We start from the raw sequence: 17,866 nt of genomic DNA, 5'->3' as shown, positions 1-17,866 counted from the left end.
TTTACTCTGTATCTAACCCGTGCTGTACCTGCCCTGGGAGTGTTTGATGGGACAGTGTAGAAGCAGCTTTACTCTGTATCTAACCCGTGCTGTGCCTGCCCTGGGAATGTTTGATGGGACAGTGTAGAGGGAGCTTAACTCTGTATCTAACCCGTGCTGTTCCTACCCGGGGAGTGTTTGATGGGACAGTGGAGAGGGAGCTTTACTCTGTATCTAACCCATGCTGTACCTGCCCTGGGAGTGTGTGATGGGACAGTGTAGAGGGAGCTTTACTCTGTATCTAACCCGTGCTGTTCTTACCCTGGGAGTGTTTGATGGGACAGTGTAGAGGGAGCTTTACTCTGTGTCTAACCCATGCTGTGCCTGCCCTGGGAGTGTTTGATGGGACAGTGTAGAGGGAGCTTTACTCTGTATCTAACCCGTGCTGTACCTGCCCTGGGAGTGTTTGATGGGACAGTGTAGAGGGAGCTTTACTCTGTATCTAACCAATGCTGCACCTGCCCTGGGAGTGTTTGATGGGACAGCGTAGAGGCAGCTTGACTCTGTATATAACCCGTGCTGTGCCTGCCCTGGAAGTGTTTGCTGGGACAGTGCAGAGGGAGCTTTACTCTGCATCTAACCCGTGCTGTTCCTACCCTGGGAGTGTGTGATGGGACAGTGTAGAGGGAGCTTTATTCTGTATCTAACCTTTGCTGTTCCTACCCTGGGAGTGTTTGATGGGACAGTGTAGAGGGAGCTTTACTCTGTATCTAACCCATGCTGTACCTGCCCTGGGAGTGTGTGATGGGACAGTGTAGAGGGAGCTTTACTCTGTATTTAACCCGTGCTGTTCCTACCCTGGGAGTGTTTGATGGGACAGTGTAGAGGGAGCTTTACTCTGTATCTAACACGTGCTGTACCTGCCCTGGGAGTGTTTGATGGGACAGTGTAGAGGGATCTTTATTCTGTATCTGACCTGTGCTGTACCTGCCCTGGGAGTGTTTGGTGGGACAGTGTAGAGGGAGCTTTACTCTGTATCTAACCCGTGCTGTACCTGCCCTGGGAGTGTTTGATGGGACAGTGTAGAGGCAGCTTTACTCTGTATCTAACCCGTGCTGTGCCTGCCCTGGGAATGTTTGATGGGACAGTGTAGAGGGAGCTTAACTCTGTATCTAACCCGTGCTGTTCCTACCCGGGGAGTGTTTGATGGGACAGTGGAGAGGGAGCTTTACTCTGTATCTAACCCATGCTGTACCTGCCCTGGGAGGGTTTGATGGGACAGTGTAGAGTGTGTTTACTCTGTATCTAACCCGTGCTGTACCTGCCCTGGGAGTGGTTGATGGGACAGTGTAGAGGGAGCTTTACTCTGTATCTAACCCATGCTGTGCCTGCCCTGGGAGTGTTTGATGGGACAGTGTAGAGGGAGCTTTACTCTGTATCTAACCCGTGCTGTACCAGCCCTGGGAGTGTTTGATGGGACAGTGTAGAGGGAGCTTTACTCTGTATCTAACCAATGCTGCACCTGCCCTGGGAGTGTTTGATGGGACAGCGTAGAGGCAGCTTGACTCTGTATATAACCCGTGCTGTGCCTGCCCTGGAAGTGTTTGCTGGGACAGTGCAGAGGGAGCTTTACTCTGCATCTAACCCGTGCTGTTCCTACCCTGGGAGTGTGTGATGGGACAGTGTAGAGGGAGCTTTATTCTGTATCTAACCTTTGCTGTTCCTACCCTGGGAGTGTTTGATGGGACAGTGTAGAGGGAGCTTTACTCTGTATCTAACCCATGCTGTACCTGCCCTGGGAGTGTGTGATGGGACAGTGTAGAGGGAGCTTTACTCTGTATTTAACCCGTGCTGTTCCTACCCTGGGAGTGTTTGATGGGACAGTGTAGAGGGAGCTTTACTCTGTATCTAACACGTGCTGTACCTGCCCTGGGTGTGTTTGATGGGACAGTGTAGAGGGATCTTTATTCTGTATCTGACCTGTGCTGTACCTGCCCTGGGAGTGTTTGGTGGGACAGTGTAGAGGGAGCTTTACTCTGTATCTAACCCGTGCTGTACCTGCCCTGGGAGTGTTTGATGGGACAGTGTAGAGGCAGCTTTACTCTGTATCTAACCCGTGCTGTGCCTGCCCTGGGAATGTTTGATGGGACAGTGTAGAGGGAGCTTAACTCTGTATCTAACCCGTGCTGTTCCTACCCGGGGAGTGTTTGATGGGACAGTGGAGAGGGAGCTTTACTCTGTATCTAACCCATGCTGTACCTGCCCTGGGAGGGTTTGATGGGACAGTGTAGAGTGTGTTTACTCTGTATCTAACCCGTGCTGTACCTGCCCTGGGAGTGGTTGATGGGACAGTGTAGAGGGAGCTTTATTCTGTATCTAACCCGTGCTGTACCTGCCCCTGGAGTGTTTGATGGGGGAGTGTAGAGGGAGCTTTACTCTGTATCTAACACGTGCTGTACCTGCCCTGGGAGTGTTTGATGGGACAGTGTAGAGGCAGCTTTACTCTGCATCTAAGCCGTGCTGTACCTGCCCTGGGAGTGTTTGATGGGAGAGTGTAGAGCGGGCTTTACTCTGTATCTAACATGTGTTGTACCTGCCCTGGGAGTTTTTGATGGGACAGTGTAGAGGCAGCTTTACTCTGTATCTAACACGTGCTGTACCTGCCCTGGGAGTGTTTGATGGGACAGTGTAGAGGGATCTTTATTCTGTATCTAACCCATGCTGTACCTGCCCTGGGAGTGTTTGATGGGACAGTGTAGAGGTAGCTTTATTCTGTATCTAACCCGTGCTGTACCTGCCCTGGGAGTGTTTGATGGGACAGTGTAGAGGGAGCTTTACTCTGTATCTAACCCATGCAGTACCTGCCCTGGGAATGTTTCAGGGACAGTGTAGAGGGAGCTTTACTCTGTATCTAACCCATGCTGTGCCTGCCCTGGGAGTGTTTGATGGGACAGTGTAGAGGGAGCTTTACTCTGTATCTAACCCATGCTGTACCTGCCCTGGGAGTGTTTGATGGGACAGTGTAGAGGGAGCTTTACTCTGTATCTAACCCATGCTGTACCTGCCCTGGGAGGGTTTGATGGGACAGTGTAGAGGGTGTTTACTCTGTATCTAACCCGTGCTGTACCTGCCCTGGGAGTGGTTGATGGGACAGTGTAGAGGGAGCTTTATTCTGTATCTAACCCGTGCTGTAGCTGCCCTGGGAGTGTTTGGTGGGACAGTGTAGAGGGAGCTTTATTCTGCATCTAACCCGTGCTGTACCTGCCCTTGGAGTGTTTGATGGGAGAGTGTAGAGGGAGCTTTACTCTGTATCTAACACGTGCTGTACCTGCCCTGGGAGTGTTTGATGGGACAGTGTAGAGGCAGCTTTACTCTGCATCTAACCCGTGCTGTACCTGCCCTGGGTGTGTTTGATGGGAGAGTGTAGAGGGAGCTTTACTCTGTATCTAACATGTGTTGTACCTGCCCTGGGAGTTTTTGATGGGACAGTGTAGAGGCAGCATTACTCTGTATCTAACATGTGCTGTACTTGCCCTGGGAGTGTTTGATGGGACAGTGTAGAGGGAGCTTTATTCTGTATCTAACCCGTGCTTTACCTGCCCTGGTAGTGTCTGATGGGACAGTGTAGAGGGAGCTTTACTCTATAACTAACACGTGCTGTACCTGCCCTGGGAGTGTTTGGTGGGACAGTGTAGAGGGAGCTTTACTCTGTATCTTACACGTGCTGTACTTGCCCTGGGAGTGTTTGATGGGACAGTGTAGAGGGAGCTTTACTCTGTATCTTACCCGTGCTGTACCTGCCCTGGGAGTGTTGATGGGACAGTGTAGAGGGAGCTTTACTCTGTATCTAACCCGTGCTGTACCTACCCTGGGAGTGTTTGATGGGACAGTGTAGAGGGAGCTTTACTCTGTATCTAACCCGTGCTGTACCTGCCCTGGAAGTGTTTGATGGGACAGTGCAGAGGGAGCTTTACTCTGTATCTAACCTGTGCTGTACCTGCCCTGGGAGTGTTTGATGGGACAGTGTAGAGGGAGCTTTACTCTGTATCTAACCCGTGCTGTACCTGCGCTGGGAGTGTTTGATGGGACAGTGTAGAGGCAGCTTTATTCTGTATCTAACCCGTGCTGTACCTGCCCTGGGAGTGTTTGGTGGGACAGTGTAGAGGGAGCTTAACTCTGCATCTAACCCGTGCTGTACCTGCCCTGGGAGTGTTTGATGGGACAGTATAGAGGGAGCTTTACTCTGCATCTAACCCGTGCTGTTCCTACCCTGGGAGTGTTTGATGGGACAGTGTAGAGGGAGCTTTACTCTGTATCTAACCCGTGCTGTACCTGCCCTGGGAGTGTTTGATGGGACAGTGTAGAGGGAGCTTTACTCTGTATCTAAACCATGCTGTCCCTGCACTGGGAGTGTTTGATGGGACAATGTAGAGGCAGCTTTATTCTGTATCTAACCCGTGCTGTACCTGACTTGGGAGTGTTTGATGGGACAGTGTAGAGGGAGCTTTACTCTGTATCTAACCCGTGCTGTACCTGCCCTGGGAGGGTTTCATGGGACAGTGTAGAGGGTGTTTACTCTGTATTTAACCCGTGCTGTACCTGCCCTGGGAGTGGTTGACGGGACAGTGTAAGGGAGCTTTATTCTGTATCTAATCCGTGCTGTACCTGCCCTGGGAGTGTTTGGCGGGACAGCGTTGAGGGAGCTTTATTCTGTATCTAACCCGTGCTGTACCTGCCCTTGGAGTGTTTGATGGGACAGTGTAGAGGGAGCTTTACTCTGTATCTTACCCGTGCTGTACCTGCCCTGGGAGTGTTTGATGGGACAGTGTAGAGGGAGCTTTACTCTGTATCTTACCCGTGCTGTACCTGCCCTGGGAGTGTTGATGGGACAGTGTAGAGGGAGCTTTACTCTGTATCTAACCCGTGCTGTACCTACCTTGGGAGTGTTTGATGGGACAGTGTAGAGGGAGCTTTACTCTGTATCTAACCCGTGCTGTACCTGCCCTGGGAGTGTTTGATGGGACAGTGTAGAGGGAGCTTTACTCTGTATCTAACCTGTGCTGTACCTGCCCTGGGAGTGTTTGATGGGACAGTGTAGAAGGAGCTTTACTCTGTATCTCACCTGTGCTGTAGCTGCCCTGGGAGTGTTTGATGGGACAGTGTAGAGGGAGCTTTACTCTGAATCTACCGCGTGCTGTACCTGCCCTGGGAGTGTTTGACGGGATAGTGTAGAGGGAGCTTTACTCTGTATCTAACCCGTGCTGTACCTGCGCTGGGAGTGTTTGATGGGACAGTGTAGAGGCAGCTTTATTCTGTATCTAACCCGTGCTGTACCTGCCCTGGGAGTGTTTGGTGGGACAGTGTAGAGGGAGCTTTACTCTGTATCTAACCCGTGCTGTACCTGCCCTGGGAGTGTTTGATGGGACAGTGTAGAGGGAGCTTTACTCTGTATCTAACCCGTGCTGTACCTGCCCTGGGAGGGTTTGATGGGACAGTGTAGAGGGTGTTTACTCTGTATCTAACCCGTGCTGTACCTGCCCTGGGAGTGGTTGATGGGACAGTGTCGAGGGAGCTTTATTCTGTATCTAACCCGTGCTGTACCTGCCCTGGGAGTGTTTGGTGGGACAGTGTAGAGGGAGCATTATTCTGTATCTAACCCGTGCTGTACCTGCCCTTGGAGTGTTTGATGGGAGAGTGTCGAGGGAGCTTTACTCTGTATCTAACACGTGGTGTACCTGCCCTGGGAGTGTTTGATGGGACAGTGTAGAGGCAGCTTTACTCTGTATCTAACCCGTGCTGTACCTGCCCTGGGAGTGTTTGATGGGACAGTGTAGAGGCAGCTTTATTCTGTATCTAACCCGTGCTGTACCTGCCCTGGGAGTGTTTGATGGGACAGTGTAGAGGGAGCTTTACTCTGTATCTAACCCATGCTGTACCTGCCCTGGGAGTGTTTCAGGGACAGTGTAGAGGGAGCTTTACTCTGTATGTAACCCGTGCTGTACCTGCCCTGGGCGTGTTTGATGGGACAGTTTAGAGTGAGCTTTACTCTGTATCTAACCCGTGCTGTACCTGCCCTGGGAGTGTTTGGTGGAACAGTGCAGAGGGAGCATTACTCTGTATCTAACCCGTACTGTTCCTGACCTGGGAGTGTTTGATGGGACAGTGTAGAGGGAGCTTTACTCTATAACTAACACGTGCTGTACCTGCCCTGGGAGTGTTTGGTGGGACAGTGTAGAGGGAGCTTTACTCTGTATCTTACACGTGCTGTACTTGCCCTGGGAGTGTTTGATGGGACAGTGTAGAGGGAGCTTTACTCTGTATCTTACCCGTGCTGTACCTGCCCTGGGAGTGTTGATGGGACAGTGTAGAGGGAGCTTTACTCTGTATCTAACCCGTGCTGTACCTACCCTGGGAGTGTTTGATGGGACAGTGTAGAGGGAGCTTTACTCTGTATCTAACCCGTGCTGTACCTGCCCTGGAAGTGTTTGATGGGACAGTGCAGAGGGAGCTTTACTCTGTATCTAACCTGTGCTGTACCTGCCCTGGGAGTGTTTGATGGGACAGTGTAGAGGGAGCTTTACTCTGTATCTAACCCGTGCTGTACCTGCGCTGGGAGTGTTTGATGGGACAGTGTAGAGGCAGCTTTATTCTGTATCTAACCCGTGCTGTACCTGCCCTGGGAGTGTTTGGTGGGACAGTGTAGAGGCAGCTTTATTCTGTATCTAACCCGTGCTGTACCTGCCCTGGGAGTGTTTGGTGGGACAGTGTAGAGGGAGCTTAACTCTGTATCTAACCCGTGCTGTACCTGCGCTGGGAGTGTTTGATGGGACAGTGTAGAGGGAGCTTTACTCTGTATCTTACCCGTGCTGTACCTGCCCTGGGAGTGTTTGATGGGACAGTGTAGAGGGAGCTTTACTCTGTATCTTACCCGTGCTGTACCTGCCCTGGGAGTGTTGATGGGACAGTGTAGAGGGAGCTTTACTCTGTATCTAACCCGTGCTGTACCTACCTTGGGAGTGTTTGATGGGACAGTGTAGAGGGAGCTTTACTCTGTATCTAACCCGTGCTGTACCTGCCCTGGGAGTGTTTGATGGGACAGTGTAGAGGGAGCTTTACTCTGTATCTAACCTGTGCTGTACCTGCCCTGGGAGTGTTTGATGGGACAGTGTAGAAGGAGCTTTACTCTGTATCTCACCTGTGCTGTAGCTGCCCTGGGAGTGTTTGATGGGACAGTGTAGAGGGAGCTTTACTCTGAATCTACCGCGTGCTGTACCTGCCCTGGGAGTGTTTGACGGGATAGTGTAGAGGGAGCTTTACTCTGTATCTAACCCGTGCTGTACCTGCGCTGGGAGTGTTTGATGGGACAGTGTAGAGGCAGCTTTATTCTGTATCTAACCCGTGCTGTACCTGCCCTGGGAGTGTTTGGTGGGACAGTGTAGAGGGAGCTTTACTCTGTATCTAACCCGTGCTGTACCTGCCCTGGGAGTGTTTGATGGGACAGTGTAGAGGGAGCTTTACTCTGTATCTAACCCGTGCTGTACCTGCCCTGGGAGGGTTTGATGGGACAGTGTAGAGGGTGTTTACTCTGTATCTAACCCGTGCTGTACCTGCCCTGGGAGTGGTTGATGGGACAGTGTCGAGGGAGCTTTATTCTGTATCTAACCCGTGCTGTACCTGCCCTGGGAGTGTTTGGTGGGACAGTGTAGAGGGAGCATTATTCTGTATCTAACCCGTGCTGTACCTGCCCTTGGAGTGTTTGATGGGAGAGTGTCGAGGGAGCTTTACTCTGTATCTAACACGTGGTGTACCTGCCCTGGGAGTGTTTGATGGGACAGTGTAGAGGCAGCTTTACTCTGTATCTAACCCGTGCTGTACCTGCCCTGGGAGTGTTTGATGGGACAGTGTAGAGGCAGCTTTATTCTGTATCTAACCCGTGCTGTACCTGCCCTGGGAGTGTTTGATGGGACAGTGTAGAGGGAGCTTTACTCTGTATCTAACCCATGCTGTACCTGCCCTGGGAGTGTTTCAGGGACAGTGTAGAGGGAGCTTTACTCTGTATGTAACCCGTGCTGTACCTGCCCTGGGCGTGTTTGATGGGACAGTTTAGAGTGAGCTTTACTCTGTATCTAACCCGTGCTGTACCTGCCCTGGGAGTGTTTGGTGGAACAGTGCAGAGGGAGCATTACTCTGTATCTAACCCGTACTGTTCCTGACCTGGGAGTGTTTGATGGGACAGTGTAGAGGGAGCTTTACTCTATAACTAACACGTGCTGTACCTGCCCTGGGAGTGTTTGGTGGGACAGTGTAGAGGGAGCTTTACTCTGTATCTTACACGTGCTGTACTTGCCCTGGGAGTGTTTGATGGGACAGTGTAGAGGGAGCTTTACTCTGTATCTTACCCGTGCTGTACCTGCCCTGGGAGTGTTGATGGGACAGTGTAGAGGGAGCTTTACTCTGTATCTAACCCGTGCTGTACCTACCCTGGGAGTGTTTGATGGGACAGTGTAGAGGGAGCTTTACTCTGTATCTAACCCGTGCTGTACCTGCCCTGGAAGTGTTTGATGGGACAGTGCAGAGGGAGCTTTACTCTGTATCTAACCTGTGCTGTACCTGCCCTGGGAGTGTTTGATGGGACAGTGTAGAGGGAGCTTTACTCTGTATCTAACCCGTGCTGTACCTGCGCTGGGAGTGTTTGATGGGACAGTGTAGAGGCAGCTTTATTCTGTATCTAACCCGTGCTGTACCTGCCCTGGGAGTGTTTGGTGGGACAGTGTAGAGGGAGCTTAACTCTGCATCTAACCCGTGCTGTACCTGCCCTGGGAGTGTTTGATGGGACAGTATAGAGGGAGCTTTACTCTGCATCTAACCCGTGCTGTTCCTACCCTGGGAGTGTTTGATGGGACAGTGTAGAGGGAGCTTTACTCTGTATCTAACCCGTGCTGTACCTGCCCTGGGAGTGTTTGATGGGACAGTGTAGAGGGAGCTTTACTCTGTATCTAACCCATGCTGTCCCTGCACTGGGAGTGTTTGATGGGACAATGTAGAGGCAGCTTTATTCTGTATCTAACCCGTGCTGTACCTGCCCTGGAAGTGTTTGATGGGACAGTGCAGAGGGAGCTTTACTCTGTATCTAACCCGTGCTGTACCTGCCCTGGGAGTGTTTGATGGGACAGTGCAGAGGGAGCTTTACTCTGTATCTAACCCGTGCTGTACCTGCGCTGGGAGTGTTTGATGGGACAGTGTAGAGGCAGCTTTATTCTGTATCTAACCCGTGCTGTACCTGCCCTGGGAGTGTTTGGTGGGACAGTGTAGAGGGAGCTTGACTCTGCATCTAACCCGTGCTGTACCTGCCCTGGGAGTGTTTGATGGGACAGTATAGAGGGAGCTTTACTCTGCATCTAACCCGTGCTGTTCCTACCCTGGGAGTGTTTGATGGGACAGTGTAGAGGGAGCTTTACTCTGTATCTAACCCGTGCTGTACCTGCCCTGGGAGTGTTTGATGGGACAGTGTAGAGGGAGCTTTACTCTGTATCTAACCCGTGCTGTACCTGCCCTGGGAGTGTTTGATGGGACAGTGTAGAGGGAGCTTTACTCTGTATCTAACCCATGCTGTCCCTGCACTGGGAGTGTTTGATGGGACAATGTAGAGGCAGCTTTATTCTGTATCTAACACGTGCTGTACCTGCCTTGGGAGTGTTTAATGGGACAGTGTAGAGGGAGCTTTACTCTGTATCTAACCCGTGCTGTACCTGCCCTGGGAGGGTTTCATGGGACAGTGTAAAGGGTGTTTACTCTGTATCTAACCCGTGCTGTACCTGCCCTGGGAGTGGTTGACGGGACAGTGTAAGGGAGCTTTCTTCTGTATCTAATCCGTGCTGTACCTGCCCTGGGAGTGTTTGGCGGGACAGCGTTGAGGGAGCTTTATTATGTATCTAACCCGTGCTGTACCTGCCCTTGGAGTGTTTGATGGGAGAGTGTAGAGGGAGCTTTACTCTGTATCTAACACGTGCTGTATCTGCCCTGGGAGTGTTTGATGGGACAGTGCAGAGGCAGCTTTACTCTGTATCTAACCCATGCTGTACCTGACCTGGGAGTGTTTCAGGGACAGTGTAGAGGGAGCTTTACTCTGTATCTAACCCGTGCTGTACATGCCCTGGGAGTGTTTGATGGGAAAGTGTAGAGGGAGCTTTACTCTGTCTCTAACCCGTGCTGTACCTGCCCTGGGAGTATTTGATGGGACAGTGCAGAATGAGCTTTACTCTGTATCTAACCCATGCTGTACCTGCCCTGGGAGTGTTTGATGGGACAGTGTAGCGGGAGCTTTATTCTGTATCTAACCCGTGCTGTACCTGCCCTGGGAGTGTTTGGTGGGACAGTGTAGAGGGAGCTTTACTCTGTATCTAACCCGTGCTGTACCTGCCCTGGGAGTGTTTGGTGGGACAGTGTGGAGGGAGCTTTACTCTGTATCTAACACGTGCTGTTCCTGCCCTGGGAGTGTTTGATGGGACAGTGGAGAGGGAGCTTTATTCGGTATCTAACCCGTGCTGTACCTGCCCTTGGAGTGTTTGATGGGACAGTGCAGAGGCAGTTTACTCTGTATCTAACCCGTGCTGTACCTGCCCTGGGAGTGTTTGATGAGGCAGTGTAGAGGGAGATTTACTCTGTATGTAACCCGTGCTGTTCATGCCCTGGGAGTATTTGATGGGACAGTGTAGAGGAAGATTTACTCTGTATCTAACCCGTGCTGTACCTGCCCTGGGAGTGTTTGGTGGGACAGTGTAGAGGGAGCTTTACTCTGTATCTAACACGTGCTGTACCTGCCCTGGGAGTGTTTGATGGGACAGTGTAGACGCAGCTTTATTCTGTATCTAACCCGTGCTGTACCTGCCCTGGGAGTGTTTGATGGGACAGTGTAGAGGGAGCGTAACTCTATATCGAACTCGTGCTGTACCTGCCCTGGGAGTGTTTGATGGGACAGTGTAGAGGGAGCTTTACTCTGTATCTAACCCGTGCTGTACCTGCCCTGGGAGGGTTTGATGGGACAGTGTAGAGGGTGTTTACTCTGTATCTAACCCGTGCTGTACCTGCCCTGGGAGTGGTTGATGGGACAGTGTAGAGGGAGCTTTATTCTGTATCTAACCCGTGCTGTACCTGCCCTGGGAGTGTTTGGTGGGACAGCGTAGAGGGAGCTTTATTCTGTGTCTAACCCATGCTGTACCTGCCCTGGGAGTGTTTGATGGGACAGTGTAGAGGCAGCTTTACTCTGTATCTAACCCGTGCTGTTCCTGCCCTGGGAGTGTTTGATGGGACAATGTAGAGGGAGCTTTACTCTGTATCTAACACGTGCTGTACCTGCCCTGGGAGTGTTTGATGGGACAGTGGAGAGGCAGCTTTATTCTGTATCTAACCCGTGCTGTACCTGCCCTTGGAGTGCTTGATGGGGCAGTGTAGAGGCAGCTTTACTCTGTATCTAACCCGTGCTGTACCTGCCCTGGGAGTGCTTGATGAGTCAGTGTAGAGGGAGATTTACTCTGTATCTAACCCGTGCTGTACCTGCCCTTGGAGTGCTTGATTGGACAGTGTAGAGGCAGCTTTACTCTGTATCTAACCCATTCTGTACCTGCCCTGGGAGTGTTTGATGGGATAGTGTAGAGGGAGCTTTACTCTGTATCTAACCCGTGCTGTACCTGCCCTGGGAGTGTTTGATGGGACAGTGTAGAGGCAGCTTTATTCTGTATCTAACCCGTGCTGTACCTGCCCTGGGAGTGTTTGATGGGACAGTGTAGAGGGACCTTAACTCTGTATCTAACCCGTGCTGTCCCTGCACTGGGAGTGTTTGGTGGGACAATGTAGAGGGAGCTTTACTCTGTATCTAACCCGTGCTGTTCCTACCCTGGGAGTGTTGATGGGACAGTGTAGAGGGAGCTTTACTCTGTATCTAACCCGTGCTGTACCTGCCCTGAGAGTGTTTGATGGGACAGTGTATAGGGAGCTTTACTCTGTTTCTAACCCGTGCTGTACCTGCCCTGGGAGTGTTTGGTGGGACAGTGTAGAGGGAGCTTTACTCTGTATCTAACCCGTGCTGTACCTGCCCTGGGAGTGTTTGATGGGACAGTCGAGAGGCAGCTTTATTCTGTATCTAACCCGTGCTGTACCTGCCCTGGGAGTGTTTGATGGGACAGTGTAGAGACAGCTTTATTCTGTATCTAACCCGCGCTGCACCTGCCCTGGGAGTGTTTGATGGGAAAGAGTAGAGGGAGCTTTATTCTGTATCTAACCCGTGCTGTACCTGCCCTGGGAGTGTTTGATGGGACAGTGTATCGGGAGCTTTACTCTGTATCTAACCCGTGCTGTGCCTGCCCTGGGAGTATTTGATGGGACAGTGTAGAGGGAGCTTTATTCTGCATCGAACCCGTGCTGTACCTGCCCTGGGAGTGTTTGATGGGACAGTGTTGAGGGAGCTTTACTCTGTATCTAACCCGTGCTGTACCTGCCCTGGGAGTGTTTGATGGGACAGTGTAGAGGGAGCTTTACTCTGTATCTAACCAGTGCTGTACCTGCCCTGGGAGTGTTGATGGGACAGTGTAGAGGGAGCTTTACTCTGTATCTAACCCGTGCTGTACCTGCCCTGGGAGTGTTTGATGGGACAGTGTAGAGGGAGCTTTACTCTGTATCTAACCCGTGCTGTTCCTGCCCTGGGAGTGTTTGATGGGACAGTGCAGAGGGAGCTTTACTCTGTATCTAACCCGTGCTGTACCTGCCCTGGGAGTGTTGATGGGACAGTGTAGAGGGAGCTTTACTCTGTATCTAACCCGTGCTGTACCTGCCCTGGGAGTGTTTGATGGGACAGTGTAGAGGGAGCTTTACACTGTATCTAACCTGTGCTGTACCTGCCCTGGGAGTGTTTGATGGGACAGTATAGAGGGAGCTTTACTCTGTATCTAACTCGTGCTGTACCTGCCCTGGGAGTGTTTGATGGGACAGTGTAGAGGGTGTTTACTGTGTATCTAACCCGTGCTGTACCTGCCCTGGGAGTGGTTGATGGGACAGTGTAGAGGGAGCTTTATTCTGTATCTAACCCATGCTGTACCTGCCCTGGGAGTGTTTGGTGGGACAGCGTAGAGGGAGCTTTATTCTGTATCTAACCCGTGCTGTACCTGCCCTGGGAGTGTTTGATGGGACAGTGTAGAGGCAGCTTTTCTCTGTATCTAACCCGTGCTGTACCTGCCCTGGGAGTGTTTGATGGGAGAGTGTAGAGGGAGCTTTACTCTCAATCTAACACGTGCTGTACCTGCCCTGGGAGTGTTTGATGGGACAGTGTAGAGGGAGTTTTATTCTGTATCTAACCCGTGCTGTACCTGCCCTTGGAGTGTTTGATGGGAGAGTGTCGAGGGAGCTTTACTCTGTATCTAACACGTGGTGTACCTGCCCTGGGAGTGTTTGATGGGACAGTGTAGAGGCAGCTTTACTCTGTATCTAACCCGTGCTGTACCTGCCCTGGGAGTGTTTGATGGGACAGTGTAGAGGCAGCTTTATTCTGTATCTAACCCGTGCTGTACCTGCCCTGGGAGTGTTTGATGGGACAGTGTAGAGGGAGCTTTACTCTGTATCTAACCCATGCTGTACCTGCCCTGGGAGTGTTTCAGGGACAGTGTAGAGGGAGCTTTACTCTGTATGTAACCCGTGCTGTACCTGCCCTGGGCGTGTTTGATGGGACAGTTTAGAGTGAGCTTTACTCTGTATCTAACCCGTGCTGTACCTGCCCTGGGAGTGTTTGGTGGAACAGTGCAGAGGGAGCATTACTCTGTATCTAACCCGTACTGTTCCTGACCTGGGAGTGTTTGATGGGACAGTGTAGAGGGAGCTTTACTCTATAACTAACACGTGCTGTACCTGCCCTGGGAGTGTTTGGTGGGACAGTGTAGAGGGAGCGTTACTCTGTATCTTACACGTGCTGTACTTGCCCTGGGAGTGTTTGATGGGACAGTGTAGAGGGAGCTTTACTCTGTATCTTACCCGTGCTGTACCTGCCCTGGGAGTGTTGATGGGACAGTGTAGAGGGAGCTTTACTCTGTATCTAACCCGTGCTGTACCTACCCTGGGAGTGTTTGATGGGACAGTGTAGAGGGAGCTTTACTCTGTATCTAACCCGTGCTGTACCTGCCCTGGAAGTGTTTGATGGGACAGTGCAGAGGGAGCTTTACTCTGTATCTAACCTGTGCTGTACCTGCCCTGGGAGTGTTTGATGGGACAGTGTAGAGGGAGCTTTACTCTGTATCTAACCCGTGCTGTACCTGCGCTGGGAGTGTTTGATGGGACAGTGTAGAGGCAGCTTTATTCTGTATCTAACCCGTGCTGTACCTGCCCTGGGAGTGTTTGGTGGGACAGTGTAGAGGGAGCTTAACTCTGCATCTAACCCGTGCTGTACCTGCCCTGGGAGTGTTTGATGGGACAGTATAGAGGGAGCTTTACTCTGCATCTAACCCGTGCTGTTCCTACCCTGGGAGTGTTTGATGGAACAGTGTAGAGGGAGCTTTACTCTGTATCTAACCCGTGCTGTACCTGCCCTGGGAGTGTTTGATGGGACAGTGTAGAGGGAGCTTTACTCTGTATCTAACCCATGCTGTCCCTGCACTGGGAGTGTTTGATGGGACAATGTAGAGGCAGCTTTATTCTGTATCTAACCCGTGCTGTACCTGCCCTGGAAGTGTTTGATGGGACAGTGCAGAGGGAGCTTTACTCTGTATCTAACCCGTGCTGTACCTGCCCTGGGAGTGTTTGATGGGACAGTGTAGAGGGAGCTTTACTCTGTATCTAACCCGTGCTGTACCTGCGCTGGGAGTGTTTGATGGGACAGTGTAGAGGCAGCTTTATTCTGTATCTAACCCGTGCTGTACCTGCCCTGGGAGTGTTTGGTGGGACAGTGTAGAGGGAGCTTAACTCTGCATCTAACCCGTGCTGTACCTGCCCTGGGAGTGTTTGATGGGACAGTATAGAGGGAGCTTTACTCTGCATCTAACCCGTGCTGTTCCTACCCTGGGAGTGTTTGATGGGACAGTGTAGAGGGAGCTTTACTCTGTATCTAACCCGTGCTGTACCTGCCCTGGGAGTGTTTGATGGGACAGTGTAGAGGGAGCTTTACTCTGTATCTAACCCATGCTGTCCCTGCACTGGGAGTGTTTGATGGGACAATGTAGAGGCAGCTTTATTCTGTATCTAACCCGTGCTGTACCTGACTTGGGAGTGTTTGATGGGACAGTGTAGAGGGAGCTTTACTCTGTATCTAACCCGTGCTGTACCTGCCCTGGGAGGGTTTCATGGGACAGTGTAGAGGGTGTTTACTCTGTATTTAACCCGTGCTGTACCTGCCCTGGGAGTGGTTGACGGGACAGTGTAAGGGAGCTTTATTCTGTATCTAATCCGTGCTGTACCTGCCCTGGGAGTGTTTGGCGGGACAGCGTTGAGGGAGCTTTATTCTGTATCTAACCCGTGCTGTACCTGCCCTTGGAGTGTTTGATGGGAGAGTGTAGAGGGAGATTTACTCTGTATCTTACACGTGCTGTACTTGCCCTGGGAGTGTTTGATGGGACAGTGTAGAGGGAGCTTTACTCTGTATCTTACCCGTGCTGTACCTGCCCTGGGAGTGTTGATGGGACAGTGTAGAGGGAGCTTTACTCTGTATCTAACCCGTGCTGTACCTACCTTGGGAGTGTTTGATGGGACAGTGTAGAGGGAGCTTTACTCTGTATCTAACCCGTGCTGTACTTGCCCTGGGAGTGTTTGATGGGACAGTGTAGAGGGAGCTTTACTCTGTATCTAACCTGTGCTGTACCTGCCCTGGGAGTGTTTGATGGGACAGTGTAGAGGGAGCTTTACTCTGTATCTAACCTGTGCTGTACCTGCCCTGGGAGTGTTTGATGGGACAGTGTAGAGGGAGCTTTACTCTGAATCTACCGCGTGCTGTACCTGCCCTGGGAGTGTTTGACGGGATAGTGTAGAGGGAGCTTTACTCTGTATCTAATCCGTGCTGTACCTGCGCTGGGAGTGTTTGATGGGACAGTGTAGAGGCAGCTTTATTCTGTATCTAACCCGTGCTGTACCTGCCCTGGGAGTGTTTGATGGGACAGTGCAGAGGGAGCTTAACTCTGCATCTAACCCGTGCTGTACCTGCCCTGGGAGTGTTTGATGGGACAGTATAGAGGGAGCTTTACTCTGCATCTAACCCGTGCTGTTCCTACCCTGGGAGTGTTTGATGGGACAGTGTAGAGGGAGCTTTACTCTGTATCTAACCCGTGCTGTACCTGCCCTGGGAGTGTTTGATGGGACAGTGTAGAGGGAGCTTTACTCTGTATCTAACCCATGCTGTCCCTGCACTGGGAGTGTTTGATGGGACAATGTAGAGGCAGCTTGATTCTGTATCTAACACGTGCTGTACCTGCCTTGGGAGTGTTTGATGGGACAGTGTAGAGGGAGCTTTACTCTGTATCTAACCCGTGCTGTACCTGCCCTGGGAGGGTTTCATGGGACAGTGTAAAGGGTGTTTACTCTGTATCGAACCCGTGCTGTACCTGCCCTGGGAGTGGTTGACGGGACAGTGTAAGGGAGCTTTCTTCTGTATCTAATCCGTGCTGTACCTGCCCTGGGAGTGTTTGGCGGGACAGCGTTGAGGGAGCTTTATTATGTATCTAACCCGTGCTGTACCTGCCCTTGGAGTGTTTGATGGGAGAGTGTAGAGGGAGCTTTACTCTGTATCTAACACGTGCTGTACCTGCCCTGGGAGTGTTTGATGGGACAGTGTAGAGGCAGCTTTACTCTGTATCTAACCCATGCTGTACCTGACCTGGGAGTGTTTCAGGGACAGTGTAGAGGGAGCTTTACTCTGTATCTAACCCGTGCTGTACATGCCCTGGGAGTGTTTGATGGGAAAGTGTAGAGGGAGCTTTACTCTGTATCTAACACGTGCTGTTCCTGCCCTGGGAGTGTTTGATGGGACAGTGGAGAGGGAGCTTTATTCGGTATCTAACCCGTGCTGTACCTGCCCTTGGAGTGTTTGATGGGACAGTGCAGAGGCAGTTTACTCTGTATCTAACCCGTGCTGTACCTGCCCTGGGAGTGTTTGATGAGGCAGTGTAGAGGGAGATTTACTCTGTATGTAACCCGTGCTGTTCATGCCCTGGGAGTATTTGATGGGACAGTGTAGAGGAAGATTTACTCTGTATCTAACCCGTGCTGTACCTGCCCTGGGAGTGTTTGGTGGGACAGTGTAGAGGGAGCTTTACTCTGTATCTAACACGTGCTGTACCTGCCCTGGGAGTGTTTGATGGGACAGTGTAGACGCAGCTTTATTCTGTATCTAACCCGTGCTGTACCTGCCCTGGGAGTGTTTGATGGGACAGTGTAGAGGGAGCGTAACTCTATATCGAACTCGTGCTGTACCTGCCCTGGGAGTGTTTGATGGGACAGTGTAGAGGGAGCTTTACTCTGTATCTAACCCGTGCTGTACCTGCCCTGGGAGGGTTTGATGGGACAGTGTAGAGGGTGTTTACTCTGTATCTAACCCGTGCTGTACCTGCCCTGGGAGTGGTTGATGGGACAGTGTAGAGGGAGCTTTATTCTGTATCTAACCCGTGCTGTACCTGCCCTGGGAGTGTTTGGTGGGACAGCGTAGAGGGAGCTTTATTCTGTATCTAACCCGTGCTGTACCTGCCCTGGGAGTGTTTGATGGGACAGTGTAGAGGCAGCTTTACTCTGTATCTAACCCGTGCTGTTCCTGCCCTGGGAGTGTTTGATGGGACAATGTAGAGGGAGCTTTACTCTGTATCTAACACGTGCTGTACCTGCCCTGGGAGTGTTTGATGGGACAGTGGAGAGGCAGCTTTATTCTGTA

Source organism: Somniosus microcephalus, unplaced genomic scaffold (genome assembly GCF_052327205.1).
Source record: "Somniosus microcephalus isolate GS21.2 unplaced genomic scaffold, FLI_Smic_1.0 unresolved_chr1, whole genome shotgun sequence".
Taxonomy (NCBI): domain Eukaryota; kingdom Metazoa; phylum Chordata; class Chondrichthyes; order Squaliformes; family Somniosidae; genus Somniosus; species Somniosus microcephalus.
This window is presented reverse-complemented; position numbering follows the sequence as displayed.